Consider the following 17,674-nt stretch of genomic DNA (forward strand, 5'->3'; position numbering starts at 1 on the left):
CCTCCCACCCTGGCCTAATATGCCCTGGAGTGATGGTGGGTGGAGGAGGTAAAAAGATAAATCAGCCTCGAGTTGCTGACAGTCAACACATCTCTTACCTGGAAGCAGCAACAGTCCTAAAAGTGTGTCTGCAATTGCCATGGCAACCTGGAGACTGCCTACCTCCACCCTGGTGTCCAGAACAATGGCCAAGTGTTAGATAGATCTGTGTGTGTGTGTGTGTGTGTGAGGGAGTTGTGGGCACTGTTGGGGCATTGCACACCCCAATGGCTATTAAGAGACCGAACAGTCCCCACACGCAGAAGATCTGTTTACTCCCACTGGAAACAGGAAGTGGGCCTTTTGTCTTGCTTTAGACCAGGAGTCAATGAACTACAACCCATGGGCCAAATCTGGCCTGTTGCCTGTTTTTGCACAGCCCACAAGCTAAGAATGGTTTTTACATTTTTTTTAATGGTTGAAAAAATCAAAAGAAGAATATTTCATGATATATGAAAATGATATGAAATTTGAATGTCAATGTCCGTAAAATAACATTGTATCAGAATATCGCCCACTCCTTTGTTTACATATTATCTGTGGCTGCTCTCACAGCTGAAATAGAGCTACAATAGAGAGGGTACATGGCCCTCAAAGCCTTAAATATTTACTACTGGGCCCTCTACAGGAGAAGTTTGCCTACCCCTGGTCCAGGCCTTCAATTCCACACACTTTCAATGAGCGTAGACTCGTGCCAGGGTCAGGGCTCCCTGCTGGGGTGCGCTGATGAATAAGGCGCCACTTTGTCCCGGTGAGGCCCACAGTCCAGGTGAAGAGCACATAGGTTACACACTCAGTCTGCTGTTCCTAGAGATGCCAGATCCATCCTGGGCCCGCCCCCGACCTGACGCGTGTGCAGAGATCCCAGTTTGAGGTAATAAGGCCCCTGCAAGGGGTCCTAGCCGTTCATGATTCCACTGAGGGCACAACCCTGAGACAGCAAGCTGGTCCCTTGGGGCATATCCAGTGGTCCCTGTGAGGGCCTGGGGTGTGGGCTGGCTCTCACACCCTGGTGCCATCCCACACCGGCCTGTTCTGACTGGCTCTTTGCAGACAGGGGTGGGGAGATCCAGTCACAATAGGCTGAAGTCCCGTGTGCCGGATCTCCAACAGTCCATGGGTCGCTTGCCCTCTGTGAATAGCTGTGTCCCCTGTTCCTTTAGTGGATTGTTTTATTGTGTCGCTGTTACCGTTTTATTGTGGGTGCTGCATGCAATCTGGTCTCTCCCTGCCTCACATAGATGTGTAACGGCTCCTTCCCTGGGTGGACTCGCCAAGCCTCTCCTGATGCCACCTGTGGCCAGAGGCTTCTCACAGGGGGCAGAGGCACAGTCAGCTACGTTCAGCCCCAAGTATAAAGCAATAACAACAAAGCAGTGAAGGACAAAATAATATTCAAAATGCCAGGGGCCTCAATATCAACCTCTTTGGTGCAGAACTGGAGGGTCTCTCAACTGAGCGTGAGGGATAAAGTCTAAACTTAAAAGTTACACAGGCTGAGACGGTAGTGCTTCTTTCCACATCCGATGAGCACACAGTGCTCGCATAAGGAGATCTGTGAGCTGAGCTCAAAGGTGATGGGCAGGGCTGACCTGGGGTTTGAAAGTGAGCCATAAAGATAACCAAGGAAGTAAAACAAACTCCTCTTGCTGCTGAGAGGCAGGGACATGAGATGCTTCAGGGAAAGTCCCAAAGACACAAATGGGCAAGGAGAGGAAGGAGAGGGCTAGGTCACATGAGGTGACACTACTGCAGAAATGAACTCTGGTTGGGGGCATCTGAGGGCTCAGTATGGAGGGTAAAGGGCGGATGTGTACCTCATGGAGCAAGGAAGGCTGCTATGGCTTGTTTCAGAAGGGGGCACTCAGAACAAAATTTGTCATCTGAGGGGGAGAGTTGAAATGGGCTGTGGAATTCACAGACAGGCGGAAGATTTAAGGAGGCGAGGGGTGGTCGTGCTGCGGGCTGCGCAGTGTGCTCTTTGGCACCTGCTCTCAGGGCCTGTTCTGCACAGCCGGGCTGCAGGGGGCCCCGGGCATGCTGAGCAGTGAGGGAGTGTGTTCACCAGAGCCTCTGCCTGGGAGCTCCAGGCCAGGCTGGGATCCTGAGACAAAGGACTCACCCTAGGAGCACCCCAAGGAGTCCTAAGTGCAACATTGCCTTCACCGTCACTATACCTCACCTTCTAGAAAGTTGTGTATGAACGAAATGTGTATATTTTGGAGTAAGATACAAATGCACTAATGGAAATTATATTTAGATAGAGCTTTACAGTGGTAGAAGCTATTTTCAAAAACATGATCTTCCCTTAGTCTCTATGACAATTGCAGGGGGTGGCTATTATTACCAGTTTTACTATTTTACAGATAAGGATGGCGAGGCTGAGTGTGAGTGTTTACCACACGTAACAGTAGGCCCAGAGGTGGGGAAGCTCTGGGTTAGTCCAGTGGCTCAACAACACCGTCAGCGATTCCGGTTCTTTCTATCTTTCCACTCTGCCCTCCCCACTCCTCATCCTTGTCCTCAGCCCGTCTTCCTTGGTTGGAAGATGGCTGCCAAATCCTCACACCACAAAACCCAGCAGTGTAGATAGAGGGACTGTGTCTTCCTTGAGTTCATTTTTCAGATTGAGGGATCTTCACTGGAAGCCCTTTCCGGCAGACTTTTCCTGCTGCCGCATTAGCTGGAACAGGGTTCTGTGTCCATTCCTAATGCAATCGCTGGAAGGGGGAAGGCATTATGAGGATGGGCTAGGATGAGATGCACGGACTGGTTTCACTCTAATTCATGACCACTAACCTCAAGAAGGCTCTCACACACCATATTTTCCTAGGCTAGTGCTTCTCACACGTAAGTGTGCCTCGTAGTCTCTTGGAGGGCTTATTAAAGCACAGATAGCTGGATGTGGGGCCAGAGTCTCTGATCAGGAGGTCAAGAGTGAGGCCTGAGAATCTGCATCTCTGACAAGTTCTCAGGTGAAGTTGATGCTGTGGGTCCCAGGACCATACTTTGGGAACCATTGCTCTAGATCGTTGACTCTCCTACTGTCCGAGACAATACCATTGGCCTCTTCTCCTTTTTCCTCAAATGTCTAACACCTCCCCACACTTGTTACTCAATCTCAACTGATACCTTGCTGCCCATTTCATTGAGAACAGAAGACGACCTGCTCCCGTCATCACATGTAACACAGAACTTGTACACTTTGATTTCCTTCTTGTTGCTGTGGATGAAGTGCCGTCCTCCTGTTTAAGGCCAGTGCCTACATCTGTGCACACGACCTTATCTCCCCTCACCTATCCAAGGACATGACTCCAAAAAATGTCCCCTCATCAGCAAACTTGCTCTGACATTTTCCATCCTAAAACAAAACAAGAACTCCCTGGACTCTAATCCCTCCTCAACTACTGCCTCAACTCTCTGTTTCCCTTTAGAGCAAAACTCTCGAGATCTCTGCACTTTCTTTCTTTCTTTCTCTCCTGAACCCAGTCCAATCCAACTTTTGTTCCACCTCTCCATTGACTGCTCTTGTCGAGGTTGGTGATGACTTCTTGGTTCCCAATTCCAGTAGTGAAGTCTTGGTTTCCCTCTTGCTCAGCCCGTTAGCAGCAACTGACACAACTCGTCACTTCTCTCTTGGAACACTCTCTCTTGGCTTCTGGCCATTGCTGTCTCTTAGTTCTCCTCCCTCCTCTCTGGCTCTTCCTTCTCAGTCTTTTTTGCCAGGTTGTCTTCATTTCACTGACCTCTAAAGGTCAGCGAGTGCTAGCGCTCAGACATCTCTATCCATACTCTCACTTTATGTCATTTCACCTAGTGTCAGGATTTTAAATGCCACATACATGTTGTGACTCCCAAACTTATATCTCCAGCCTAGATCTCTCCACTGAACTGCAGACCCACGTATCCCATGGCCTACCTTCCATCTCCAGATATATAATGGGCATGTCAAAACTCACATCTCCAAAACTGGGCTCCTGCTTCCTCCCCAGCAACACACCACCCACGTGTACCAAGTTTTTCTTCCTATTCACAGCAAAAGAAGACTTCATTCTTCCAGTTCCTCAGCCCAAAAACTTGGAGTCATCCTTGACTCCACTCTTTTCTCTCACACACCACATCCAAACCATCAACGAATACCATTGAGTCTATCTTCAAAATGTAACAGTCTGACCCCTTCTCACAGCTAATATTGCCACTGACAGGTCCAAGTCACTCCCATTTCCTGCCTCCACTATTACGAAAGCTTCTGAACCAGTCTCCCTGCTCCTTCCCTTGCCTCCACCTCCCTCCCCCGCCCCCCCATCATCTATTTCCCACACAGCCAGCCAGAGTGATGCCATTAAAACGTAAATCAGATTGTCACTCTTCAACTCAAAATCTCCCTCTGAGCAAAAGCCTGCAGGGGATCTGGCCCTGGATTCTTCTCTGACCTCACTGTCTGCGCGTGCGTGTGTGTGTGTGTGTGTGTGTGTGTGTGTGTGTGTGTGTGTCTGTGCGTGTGTACGCGTGCTCACTCTCTGACTTCTTTGCAGCTACGCTGGCCCCTTGCAGCTCCCCGAATACATCAAGTGCATGCTCGCCTTTACACTTGCTGTGACTCTGCTAGGGGTACCCCACCTGCAGAAATCTCTGGGTTCAGCTCCTTCAGCTTTCTGCTCAGATGTCTCCTGATCAGAAAGGCTTTCCCTGACATTCCTAAATGAAATAGGAACAAACCTCTATCCTCACTTCCACCCCAACACTTTCTCTTCTTTCTAACTACCTGAATTTTCTTGTAGCACATATTACCACCTGGCACATAATATACATATTTACTTATATGTGTCCCATCCCTGTCGTCCCCCCCCCACCCAGAATGTATACAGCATGAGGGCAGGGAATTTGAGCCCAGAGTATGCACTCAATAAAGTCTGTTGATTTAATTAATGGAAAGGGGAGTTCCCATGGTAACCAAAAAATTGGCAACTAAGTGTGGACGATGACAACAAAATGGAGTAACACGTGTCAAGGCTTCTAGGATGCAGCTGCGAGGCCAGTAAGGCAGTGCAGCTTATGCACGCCTCTACCCAGATGGAATGTAAACTTTTGGACTGTTCTTCACTGCTGTCATTCCTACCCTCTTTCAAGAAATAGGCTTACTCCCATCGATAAGAACTTTTTGCCTTAGAGCTGGCCTTAGCAACCAATTACCTATGGCCAAGAAGTAACAATTGTTGCCAGCACCAATCACAAATGTCACAAAACAACCTCTGTAATTTATCTCCTCTTGCCTTTCTAAATCCTTGCCTCTTTTGTTCTCCTGGAAACACATTTGAGTTTCTACTCAAACCTGTGTCTCCCGAAGGGCAATTCTTGAAACCCCAAATAAACTTTTTGTTTCTCCTGCGGTTTATGCCTCTTATTCGTTGACATAAGTTATCCTTTGGACTCTCATGAGTTAGATTAGTGGTAGTGGGTCCCACAGAGCCCTGCCAACCCTATATTTCCAGACTGAGCTTCTGGATCTGCAAGGCCAGACTCTGGACTAAGTTCTTCCTCTGCAGGTTCTGCTATCCTGAGACCGGGCCAGTCAGCTGCCCTCAAAGGAGCTCCATCTCCTCTCGGATTCTGCAAGTCCCAGGTGCTTAGTATTTAAAGAAACTTGCGGCAAATTCCTTTTGCAATGGAGACAATCCCTCCCTGATTGAAAAGTTCACAACCACTCGTTTATACATTGTATTTCTCAAAGCCGGCCACATAGGCACGCACCCGCAAAGAAGGCTACCCGGCACAGTTCACCCTCTCCTTTCCCACCGCAAGATAATACACTCAGTTAAAACCCCCTGATCAGCCAGCCTACAATCATTTTGATGCTTGTGTCTGCGTCTACAGCATAACCACCAGTCCCTTGACAAGTCAGCTGATTGTTCTATCAGGAGACTTCCCTCTTATTGGCCTTGATGCGACTTTCTTCTTTCGTGTGAGCCAAAACTTTTTCTCATCCCCAGACAACGGTGTTCTTTTGTTAAAAATAGAAAAATATAGCATCCTGTGAAAATGGCAAGAATTTCCATAGGAATTGTCTTACTTGGATCCTTGCCAGTGTGGCATTGAATGCATGCCTGCAGAATGAAGAGACCTGAAGTGACCTCCCCAGGTGATTTTTTCTTTGGATGACTGCACTTCAGGTTTTGGAAGAATCCAATAGAACATGAGATTGGCAAAAGGAGACAGAGGGATCCACCTGGAAATGAGGCAGGGCGGCAGCCTGCCCCCACCCCCTCCCACCCCTCCCCACCCCCACTCCCCACTTCACCCCTCCACTGAGAATAAATTGAACTAACTGGATAAGAAGCTAAGGCCAGGGGTCTGGGACACTGGAAGGGGTTAGGAAGACTTTCATTATCTTGCCAATGGTAATGCATAGGTGCAGCTGGTTTAGAGCAAGTCACCTGAAAATAAGTCAAATTCTAAACCCACTGGGTAAAATCTTTGCTGAACAGATCATTAACTGTCCACATTGTAAAGAGCAATAAAAACCCTTCCACAAGAAACTAAGAGCCAGTTGGGGGCATTTGTCTTGAGCCTGGTGGCAGAACAGTGTGAAGAAGGTAATCAACACCTGAATTCAAAATGGCAGCTTCATCCTGTATGGAACTGGGCCAAAGGCTGTGAAAATAGCCTGGGGCAACCCATTGATAGAAGTGAAGGGAAGAAATCTAAAGTAGTAGGTACTCCTGATACCTAAATGATTAGAGTTTGTTTCTCTTGTGTTTGAGTTGGGTATTTCAATACTTTTTAATAGATGTAGAACTAGTCATAGGTGAAAGTGCTTCATAAAATGCAAAAGGCTAAAAAAAGACCTGTTGCATTTTGTTAGCCAGTTGCTATTGTCCTAATTCATAGTTTACGTATTAAAAATTTCAGGTGAGTGCCTGTGTTACTGTCTCAGTTAGTGCCCCGTCTCTGGTAAGGCATCACAGCTGCTGTGCCTGGGCACCTCTACTCATCTGGAGTACTATCAAGATTCAGGTGTCCAGGAAGAATTGATGCTCAGAACTTAGCTCAAGAGCAGAGCTTGTCAAACTGTACGGTGCCTTCAAATCACCTGGGCAGATTCTGATTCCCTGGGTCTGGGTGAGGCCTGAGATTCTACATTTCTAACAAGCTCCCAGAGGATGCCCATGCTACTGGTCCAGGGACCACACTTTGAGAAGCAGGGCTTGGCGCTACACAGTCTGCAACCTCAGTTCTCTTTTCACTCATAGAATTTTCAAGGAGGTGGATTCAGTGTGTAACTGGTTGGGCCAATTGTCTGGAGCAGTGCTTCTCAAAGTGTGGTCCAGGGACTAGCAGCATGGGCATCACCTGGGAACTTGTCAGAGATGTTAATTCATGGGCCCCAATCCTGAGGATTTCTAAACCAGGAACTCAGGGGGTGGGGCCCAGTATCTGTGTTTTGATAAGCCCTCCATGTGATTCTGATGCCCACCAGCGCTTGAGGACCACTGCTCCAGCACATTAAAATCACCTGTGAAGTTAAAAAATTCAAGAGCAGGGTCCCGTCCCAGAGAAGCTAACTTGGTCATTCTGGGGTAGAACCCAGGCATGGGGATATTTTAAAGGGAGCCATGGAGATTCTAATGTGCAGTCAGCATTGAGAACAGCTGGGCTAGAACAGAAAGCCAATCCTGCTCACGTAGGAGAGTCTGCAGAAAAGCATCTCAGTGACCACTACAGGCTGGCTGCTGGGCTGGACAACTATCTGAATGATGTGCACCCCAGGTCTGCAGGGCGACTGGGTCAGAGTGTGGACAATGCAGAACTAGGTCCTCTCTCCTCACCCTGACACTCACCTGCATCCCTGGCTATTCTCTCTCCTTTTGCTCACAAGGTGCTCTGGCTGGAACACCCTCCTGCTGTACTGTCACCAGCCAGAAGTTTCACCCACCCTAAACCCAAGTCTTCAGAAATCCCTTCCTACACTCCCTTGCCAGATGAAATTTATCCTTGCATAGAATTTCATGGCATGTTATTTGCAATTCGTATTTTCCTGTATCACCTACATTTCTTGACTCTTCCCCTCCACTGAATTATAAACTCTTGGACACCAAGAACTGTCTAACACTCAACTTTGTATCTCTTTCTTCAGTGTAAGTGCTGCACTGTGAACCCGGGAGGCATTCACTAAATATTGTGGAAGATGACGTGAGTGGAGCCATATTAAAATAGAGCCAGAGCAGCCACTTTGGAGGCATTGCCTTGCACATCTTGTTTTCCCTATCTTGCAAACTGGACCAAAATGCCAACATTCCAAGAAGTCAGTAAGGATAAGAATATCCTGTCTGTAAGGACTGATGAAACTAGACTTTTCTGATGACTGCATTGCTAACCAATCAGTGAAGTACAAGTCTAGCGTTTGCCTGAAGATCGACCTCAGGTCAATCTAAGAAGTCGAAATCCAGCCTCACCTTACCCAACACCAACGCACTCTTCTTTAATACAGCTCACTTCATCCTCCCCCTTTGCCATAAAAACCCTAAGCTCTTCTCCTATAATCAGGACACTATTTGGGTTTGTACGTGAATCTGTGCTCCCCAAATTGCAATTCGTTGATCCCAAAAAAACGCTTTGCCTCTTAAACTGGTTTCTGTTTTTGTGGGTTGACAATATCTTCTTGAATCTGGGGTCAGGACATCTGGGTTTGAGGCTTGCAATTAGTGGCTGTGTGACCCAGGTCGTCAGATCTTTCTCAGTCTCACTTCTCTGTAAAATTAGGATGTTGAACTAGATGATCTTTAAGGTCCCTTCCAAATCTCAGATTCTATGATTCAGTGTAGTCTATTCTTACCCCTGAAAAAATAAGTCTAAACATAAGCCTTACTGATGATGGGTGTAGTTGGCCACTGGGTTCGAGATGAACACAAATTCTTTGATCCTCTTCCCAGAGAGAGGTGGGGTATTTCCCCTCCTCATGATTCTGGGCTGCACTGTGACTTGCTTTGACCAGTAATAGACTGCAGCAGAAGTGACACTGTGTCAGTTCTGGGCACAGTAAATGGGCATCTGAGGCAGGATTGGGGTGAGGTAGGGGGATAGAAGGTGAGGAAGAAATTGCAAACACCGGGGGACTCCAAAGAAAGGCCTCTAATAGGGTCTGGCTTTATGTGTCCTGGAACACTTGCTGTTAGGGGCCTGAACTCTCATGTAAGAAGTCTGGCCACTTTGCTGGAGAGACTACATGAGGAGGCCTTGAGTCTGCATGGAGACAGAGGGGCCCATGGAGTCCAGCCTCACAGCCACCCCTGCCGAGGTGTCAGGTATGTGAGTAAAATTGTTTTGGACCCTCCAGATCAGCTCCACCACTAGCTGAATACCACTGAGTGATCCCAGTGGAGGCCGCCTGGAGCAGGAGAACCACCTGGCTGAGCCCTGCCCTTTTTCCTGATCTACAGAATCACAATACAGAATAAAATGGTGCTGATTAAGTCACCAAGTTTAGGGTAGTTCCCTAGGCAGCAATAGATAACAGAAAACTGTGTAAATAGCACTATCCTTGTATGTGACATTCTATGCAGTTTAACCTGCAAATATTGGAATAGATGGAGAAAATGTATACAGATACACACAGAGATAATATGGGCTTGTGGAAGTACATGACATTTTGTGCTATTCCTACTGACTTTGATTTCTCGAGTCAATTAAATGGCCTGTGGATACGTTTCTAGAGCATAATACACAACCACCAAAAACAAGGGCCTCCTTGAGAGTTGTGCTCAAGGCCTATGCGGTAGCACCAAGCACAACGTGAGACTTGTTAAACGGATGCAAGAGGAGCCAGGGGATTGTAATGAAGGCTTGAGAAGGTGGAGCCCTCCAACAGACAGGACGTGGTCTGCTCCCGAACGCAGTGTGACCATTTCCTCCAGTGAATTTTCAGTGTGGGAGAGATTTGCAAATTGAAAAGGGGGATTTTATTTCCTCTTCTCCCAATGAATTTAAACCTCCTCCGATCCCAGGGAGATTTTCCGTGCAGTATAATCAGGACACTTTCAGAATCACAGTCTCTTTTTCTGAATGTGTTTCTTATGTAAATGCCGCATCAGAGAAATTTCTCTCTGTTTTACACTTTGATTCTGCTTTTAAAACCTGCAAAATAGAAACACAGAGAAAGACACCTTGAAAATACTTTGGGTTTCATCTATTTTCCATTTTTACCTCAGGTTTCTACATTTGTTTTTTACCCTTATTCTTTAAGTCAAGTATATTTTAAAAATATCCTCTGTTGAACTGGGAACGCAAAGAAAAATGATGATTCCTGAACATTTAGGCTGCCCAAATATATCAAGAAATACAAGGCACTTCGTACTGATCTAATAATCCTCAGAAAGCCACAGCGAAGTCAGGTGGCCCAGAGCGGGGGAGTCAGGGGACAGTTACATCCCCCATGTCACAGCGCTTCTTGAGGCAGTGTGGGGGAGGAGGCGAAAAGAGCCTGGCTCCATAGATCTCTTTCAAGAAGGTTTTCTTTTCTTCCTGACTCCCTCCCACTTCCTCACCCCCTGCCCGTGGTGTCTGTGGCCCACCCACGGCACCCACACAGCGACGGTCATACACCACCTTCCTCTGGTGATCTGTTCACGTCTATGGCTCCCTTGGGAGCATCAGCCATGAGGGGAGAAGCCGGCTTCTATCTCATCTCCATATCCCTGCCCACAGCAAAACCAGCAGCTAATGAATAAAAACACTTAATGAATGAACCATTGAATGACTAGGTTTGAATTCCAACTCAGGCACTTACTAGCAGCATTTCCTTGGGCAAGTTATTTCCTCTCTGAGAAGACCCTGGTTTCCTCTTTGTGAGGCGGGAAGCATGGCAACTGCCCCCCTCCTCCCGGGGGGAGTTGTAAGGAATAAAGGGTAACATCTGGGAAGTCTGGGGCAGCATGTGCCAGGCACACAGTAGGTCCTCAGCTAAGGTTCGGTAACTCCTCTTCCCCAGACACATCTCCTAAAGCTGAGCCCACAGATGGATGGGGCCCTGTGTCTGTGCTAAGGGAGCACCTGCAGGGCCTGCCCTGCCCACAGTACCGCCCCACATCCTAGTCATCACTGAATTCAACTCCCTCAAGAACTGGTCCTTTAAGATGAGGCTTCGATTCTACTTAAAAGGTAAACCTTGGGGAGGGTGAAGGGGACCAGTTGAGGCTGTTATCAGTCACTGAAACCTCAGTGTGGACCAGTCCCAGGCAGGTCCTTCTCATAGAATGCATTGTAATGGAGAAGCGAGGGAGAGAGGGCAAATGGCGCAGAGGCAGGGCTGGGAATGGGATAAGGGGAGAGACGGTGAGGAGGAAGGTGGGAATGTTGGGATTCCAAAGAAAAGGATCAGAAGGGGCTGCCTGGTGTAGAGGAACACATTGCCCAGTTGGAGAGATTAGAGTTCAAATGTGAACTCTTCCAGCAGCTGGAAGCGTGATTGTAAGCACGTTACTTAACCTCTTTGAACTGTAGTTTTCTGATCTGTAAAATGGGGCTAATACTAGCTACTGCCTGGGGCGACTGCGGATTAAGTGAGGCAACACACACGAAGTGTTCAGTGGATGGCTGGTGCTCTTGAGGCAGGAGGCACTGGGGGTGCAGGGGAGAGGCCGCGCAGCGCCTGCGCTCGCCCACGGGCAAGTAGGTTAAGTAAGGCTCTCTCTGTGGCCCATCGAGGCTGTGGTTACTGTTTCCTTTCCCTCGCCTCAATTGCCTGAAGCCAGCTGTGACCACAGTGACAGCCACCAACATTAATTATGAGAGAATGCATCTTCTCCATCCTCAAATCCCAAACCAGAGACACAGACGAGAGCACGACGATAATATTTCATTCCAGCGGAGTCAGTCGGCCTCAACCCCAGCTCCCAGAAGCTGCAGGAAGGAAACGGTGAAAACATTCCACCGTTCAATTCACAGCTAGGATTAAATACCAGTAGGTGGGAGGCAGTTCAGCGGGCGGGCAGGGCTGGGACCCGGCAGGCGGGCGGCAGGGCCCCGGGGTGTCCCCTCTCCTCTCCTCTGGGGGCGTCATTAAAACTGGGCCGGACTCCTTCGCGATCCCTGGCGACGTCCTCCGGCCCCTCGGTTTTCTCCTCTGCTCCCGCCTTCTCCTCCCACCCCAGCCCCGCCCGCTGCTCCTGCACCCCCTCTCCAGGTGCCCAAGCGGGGGACAGGGGCCCCACCGGCCGCTGTGGCGGGGGACCGCCAGCGCCAGCCGCGGGCGCAGCCTTTGTCGCCCTCTCCCTGCCCTTCCCTGGCTCCTCCCTCCCTTCCTGTCTCTTTCCCTCCTCCCTGGCTTTCTCTTCCCCCCCTTTCCCCGCCCTCTTTCTTCTCCTCTCCCCACTCGATGAAGCCTCCCCCGCCCCCACCGGTCTGGACCGCCCCAGGAGAAGGCTGGTGCCACCAACAGCAAGCCCAGCACCCCGCTGAGCTTTTCTCACTTTGCAGTGAGAAGGGGCAGGAAGGACATCTCAGCAGGTGGCCTGGCTGGCGTGTCCCAGGCTGCGCGCTGCTGGGAGGCAGAGCTGGGCCCTCCTCCTGGGCATTCCACAGGCCGCACTGCCTTGTGGGCCCAGTCCAGGTGGGCCCCCAGCCCCAGTGAGCTAGTCAGACACTAGCTCTGAGAACCACATGCTGGGGAGAAAGCAAAATGGAAGCAAAGACACCTTCACCTCTGCCCACTCCTCTGGGTACAGAAACACTCCAACCCGGCTCAGGTTGTTCACTGGGCCCAGCTGACTGGGGCAGGAGTGCCAGGCACGCCCCTGGGATGGGACCTCTCACACTAAGACTGTAGGTCCTGTCAAAGCCGGCCCCAGAGCAGAGGGAGCCTTCTCCAAATTCAGTCCCGCACTGTGGAAGCCTCTGACCTTTCCTCCTCTGCAGGAATGGGCTTCTCTATAGGTCATGTTGCTCTAGGAAAGAAAAAAGAATCACCATCTGACTTCTTGTGGAAAGCGTTTACTTAAAATCTTATTAAGGTTTATTTTTAGAGCCTCTGTCTGCTGGCCTATCACCAGAGACAGATTCCAGAGGGTCTCTGTGCTCTGCTGACCTTTAAGAAAAGACTTCAGAGCTGAGAGCAGAGCAGGCAGAGGCAGCTTCTGTCCTGGAAGGGCAGGGTTTGCTATGCTTGCAGCCCTCCCCTGCCTGGACAGGGAGGCAGCCCCAGCCTGGGTCCAACACGCATCCTGGATGCACCCAATGCAGGACGGTGGGAATCCTTTCCAGGGGTGAAGGACGTCACCCCTCCCTTCTGCCAAGCCTAGACATCATGAAAGACAAGTCTCCTTACCCACTCCCACTGCACCCACTCTCCACCAGACCCTGGGAAAAGGCCAGCTTGGCTTCTGGGATAGATAGTCTCATAACAACAATTACTGAGTGTACACTGAGTGAACATGCCAATAGTATTCTAAGTGCTTTACATGCAGGAACTCACAATTCTCACCATGACCCTATTACTATCCCCATTTTTCAGACTAAAAAACTGAGGCACAGAGAGTTTAAGCAATTTGTCCAAGGTTATAGAGCCTTCTGATTGTTTTCCTCATCATAGGAGAGTCCCCCCTGGGAGGCACCTTGCCTCAGCCCTCCTGACCGAGGGGCAGTATTGAGGGCATCACACCCTGGCCAGAGGGCCACAGGCCCTGAGGTGGGAAGGAAGGAGGTGTTGAGGAGGAGGGAGCATGAGCAGTGGAGAACTGCGGCAGGAGTGACTCTGCATCCGGCCTCGTGGAGCTGGTGCCAAGAGCTGCCTCTCCCTGCCAGACTGCAGAACCATCTCCCACATCTGCCTCTTGAACCGTTTCTCCTGCCCACCAGCCCCTTAGTATCTGCCTCTCCATCAGACTCCAGACAGTCACAGGTTCTAATGGCCCCCACAGCCCCCTGTTTTCCCAGCTTTGCGGGGCGCTGTGGAGGCTATGAGTAAAATTCCCAGAGACCTAGAGAGGAGCCTGGAGAGCGTCTCAGAGAGTCATGCTGTTCCCCACTTGGAACCAATCAGAGGCAGAATGACTAGAAACAGGAGGTCCGTCACTATAAGATGTGCCCGCCTGGGGTTGGGGGCGAGGCTCAGGTCAGAAGGGGATGGGAGGGGCTGTTCCCATCAGGAACGAAATCAAGCCAACAACAAAGAACTAAAACGGCCCCGCTCTGCAAGGCAGGGCCCGGGCACCTTGGCATATTGCTGGGGGCCTTGGAGCAGCAAAGGAGGAATGCCAAGGTGGCGATAAGCCACAGCTGTCAAGAACCACTGGGAGAGTGTGCCCTCGCACACACACATGGACACACAGCTATGTCGCTCCAGCCAATCCCTCTTTCACCCACACAAACTTTGACACATTTTATGTTCCTATTGGGACATACCCTTCTTTAGACCTAAGCCCTGACACACACACACACACACACACATACATACACACTCTAGTGGGCAAAATAAACACAAAAATGTGACAACCCAGTGAAGCACACTGTCATGAGATACACGCTTGTCCGTTTCCACCCACAGACAGGCCTACACCCAGAGAAGCACCATAACAGACTCCAAGATGTATCAACAGGGCATTCCTGGGGAGGGTCCCCATGCCCACTGCTGGCCATGCCCAGACAGCTGTCCCCAGAGCCTGGGTGTCTGGCGCCCAGTTGGCCATAGCTCAGCCGCTCAAAGCAAGGCTGGTTCTAGGAAGCTCTGAGAATCCCAGGAATTGCTCTGGAGGTGCTGGGCTTCCCGCAGGGATTTCAGACACTCAAACTGTGGGGCTACCCGAGAAGCTCTGGGAACATCCCAGAGAGAAAGGACAGCTTTGTCCACTTTGAATGGCCTAAAGCTTCCACGGGGTTCCTCTTCTTACGTGGGCAGTGCCGATCAACAGTGCTCCTCAGCTCCACGGTGTCCACTGACCTGGATGCCGAGTGCTGGTGCCCACAGTTTGTTCTCTATGTAGATCCGCACAGAAAAAAGCATCAGAACTGGAGGCTGAATAGCACAGAATTAAAAGCACAAATTATGGAGCCGGACAGCCTGGGTCTGAATCTATGCTCTGCCACTCACTAGCTGTGTGACCCTGGGCAAGTCACATAACCTCTCTAGGCCTGAGTTTCCTCAAGTGTGAAATGAGAACAATAATAATACTTACCCCATAGGGCTATCGTCAGAATTAAATGGGTACATTTGAACAAAGCGCTTAAGCAGCCTGTATGGCCTGAGCACTCTAAGGAGATGGGTAGACAGGGGATAGGGCCTGAGGCCCTGTGGCAGGTGACAGGGTGGCTGCTGAGGAGAGGAGGGTGGGGCAGGGAGAGGTAAATGAGCTTGAAATGACCACAGACCTGTGTCTCTGTGCTGTCAACTCTGATATTCTGGAGGGAAAATAAATAAGAGCATAATTCCTGTAACCGTATTTCCTCATGGAGCATGGTGTGCTCAGCCAGAAAGCCGCAGGACACAGGAACATGGTCCTATTATTACACAATAACATCGAAGATAATGTCCTCCCCAAAGGAGCCCAGAGCACCGAGAGACTGCAAATCAGAGTGCAGCTTGCCCAGGCCCTGCGCCGAGTGCCCAGGGTGCCAGCTGCCAGCATGGGGCTACTCCTGCAGTGCGGACACAATGCCTGGGCCCAGGGCATCACCCACCGAGAGCCCCACTGCACTCAGCGGAAGCTCTGCATCCTGAGTGCTCCCGCAGCAGGGCCGTTGTCACGTGGTCGGCTGCACAGACAGGCTACCAACCTCGGAGGTCCCCCCAGCTCTGAAGCCTTGGGGGGGCTCTGTAGATGGAGGGGACCCCTCTCTGCTACCTGCACAGTTGACAGCAGAAATGGGGAGTGTGCTGCAGGCCTGCCTGCTGCCTATTGGCTCTCACTCCCCGGCCCCCTCTGCAGGCTGTGTCTGTGTCTGGGAAGGTCCCATGAGCTGTGGCAGAGGGGCTAGAGGGAGACGCCACAAGGGAGGGCAGGGAGTGACTCTTGGGTCCCTTGCAAGCCCTCGCTGTGGTGTGGACTCCATTTCCAGGCTGCCTCTGCCGGACTGGACTGCACGTGTCGGGAGAGATGCTTTCTCTTCTGTGTGAAGAAGCAGAGACCCACTGAAGGACTGCACGAGTCCCAAGAAATTCCAGAGAGTTGATGACTAGATTGGGCCACTGAGGCAAAGGAAAGCTGTGCAGGATCAAGTATGAGTCTGGTAGGGTGAAGCCTAGATCATTCTCTCTGCTAGTAGAGCCGTATTTGATACTTTTCTTTTAGGAGAAAGAGGGGAGCATGTGGCTCCTGACCTGAGGAGTTCTTAATGCCCTCATTCTGGACCTCCTACCTTCCTGGCTCTCAGACGCAATCATTTGTGCTGGAAGCTGACTCCTAATCACCTTCAGTGAAGGATGGCCAGACCACTATTATTTCCTGAACACTCTGGCAACAGGCACCAGGGAACCCCAGAGTCAAAACAATTTTTGCCTGGATTTCTACAAGGTCCAGGTCTCAAACGGATGTCATAAGACAAGACCACTCTATTCCTAGTGCTCAGTGTAGAGACAGGCCCATAGCAAGTGCTCACAGCTTTTCAAAGCCTTCCCATAACTGATAGTGTAACAAGAGCAATGACCCCGACAGCAACCACAATCGGCAGCATTTGCTGAGTGCTAATTATGGGCCGGCACAATTCTGCATGCTTTGTATGTATTACCTCATTTCATGTTTTCAGCAACCCTATGAGATAGGTACTCTTCTTAACCACATGTTACAGATGAGGAAGTTGAGGCACAGAAAGGTTAAGTACTTTGCTTAAGGCCACACAGCTACTTAGTGTTGGGGCCAGCACTTGAGCCTGGGTAAAGTCCAAGCATCCAGCTGGGAGACACAAAGTCTTTGGCACAGGCCTCAGCCCCCTCTCCAGCTGCAGCCCTTGACATTCTCCACCTTGCATTCCACTAAAACCTTTGCACCTCTTTCTCTCTCTCTCTCTCTCTCTCTCTGCCTAGGCTGTTTTTCCTACCTCACCACCCTCCCCCCAGTTTCACTGCACCCTTCTGCCTAACACCTACTTCTCTTTCCAGCTTCATCTTACCTGCCCCCTCCTCTTGGAAGGCTCCCCTTCTCTGCATTCTCTAAGTCCCCAAGGCTGAGCTGGGTGCCCCTCTTTTGTGCTTCCATAGCGACAGTATGACCCCATCTTTGCACACATTGCCCTTGCTATTATGGTGCCTTTATTTCTCCTAACGTGACTTGTTCTCTCTGGACAACAATGATGTCTTATCCCTCACAGTACCCCCAGCACCTGGCAGTCTGGTTAGCTCTTGGTCGTCGCTTGTTGAGCTGTGAACTTTACCTCTAGAGGGCCAGAGAGTAAATATAGACTTTGTGGACCACATGCAGACTGTCACTTCCATTCCTCCTCCCAACCCTTTGAAAGTACAAAAACCATCCCTAGCTTGAGCATCACACAAAAACAGGCCATGGGCCAGATTGTGTCCCCAGTTCATGGTTTGCCAGCTCCACTGTCACTGGAGGAGATATTTCTCAACAAAAAAATTACTAGTCAATCTAATTCAATGATTTTCATGTGAGGGGCAACGCAGGCATTTCAAAAAAGGGGGTGGGAGTGGGCA

General features: G+C 50.1%; 1 protein-coding gene across 23 annotated transcripts in view; it reads right to left on the reverse strand.

Annotated features, from left to right (window-relative positions):
• Positions 1 to 9,972: 9,972 nt before the first annotated feature.
• MAB21L3 (mab-21 like 3) overlaps positions 9,973 to 17,674 on the reverse strand; it is a 44,176-nt gene continuing 36,474 nt past the window's right edge. Inside the window, exons 8-11 of one of the 23 annotated variants that reach the window (XM_070608093.1) lie at positions 14,969 to 15,003; positions 12,933 to 12,977; positions 10,642 to 10,752; positions 9,973 to 10,170 (exon numbers count right to left, since the gene is read on the reverse strand). The gene's annotated coding sequence lies outside the window, so the exon portion shown is untranslated. Of the gene's footprint in view, positions 10,171 to 10,641; positions 15,044 to 17,674 lie in introns of all 23 variants that reach the window. The other 22 variants (XM_070608090.1, XM_070608086.1, XM_070608087.1 and 19 more) reach the window with 22 other exon arrangements.

Source organism: Equus przewalskii, unplaced genomic scaffold, assembly GCF_037783145.1.
Source record: "Equus przewalskii isolate Varuska unplaced genomic scaffold, EquPr2 ChrUn-13, whole genome shotgun sequence".
Lineage (NCBI taxonomy): Eukaryota > Metazoa > Chordata > Mammalia > Perissodactyla > Equidae > Equus > Equus przewalskii.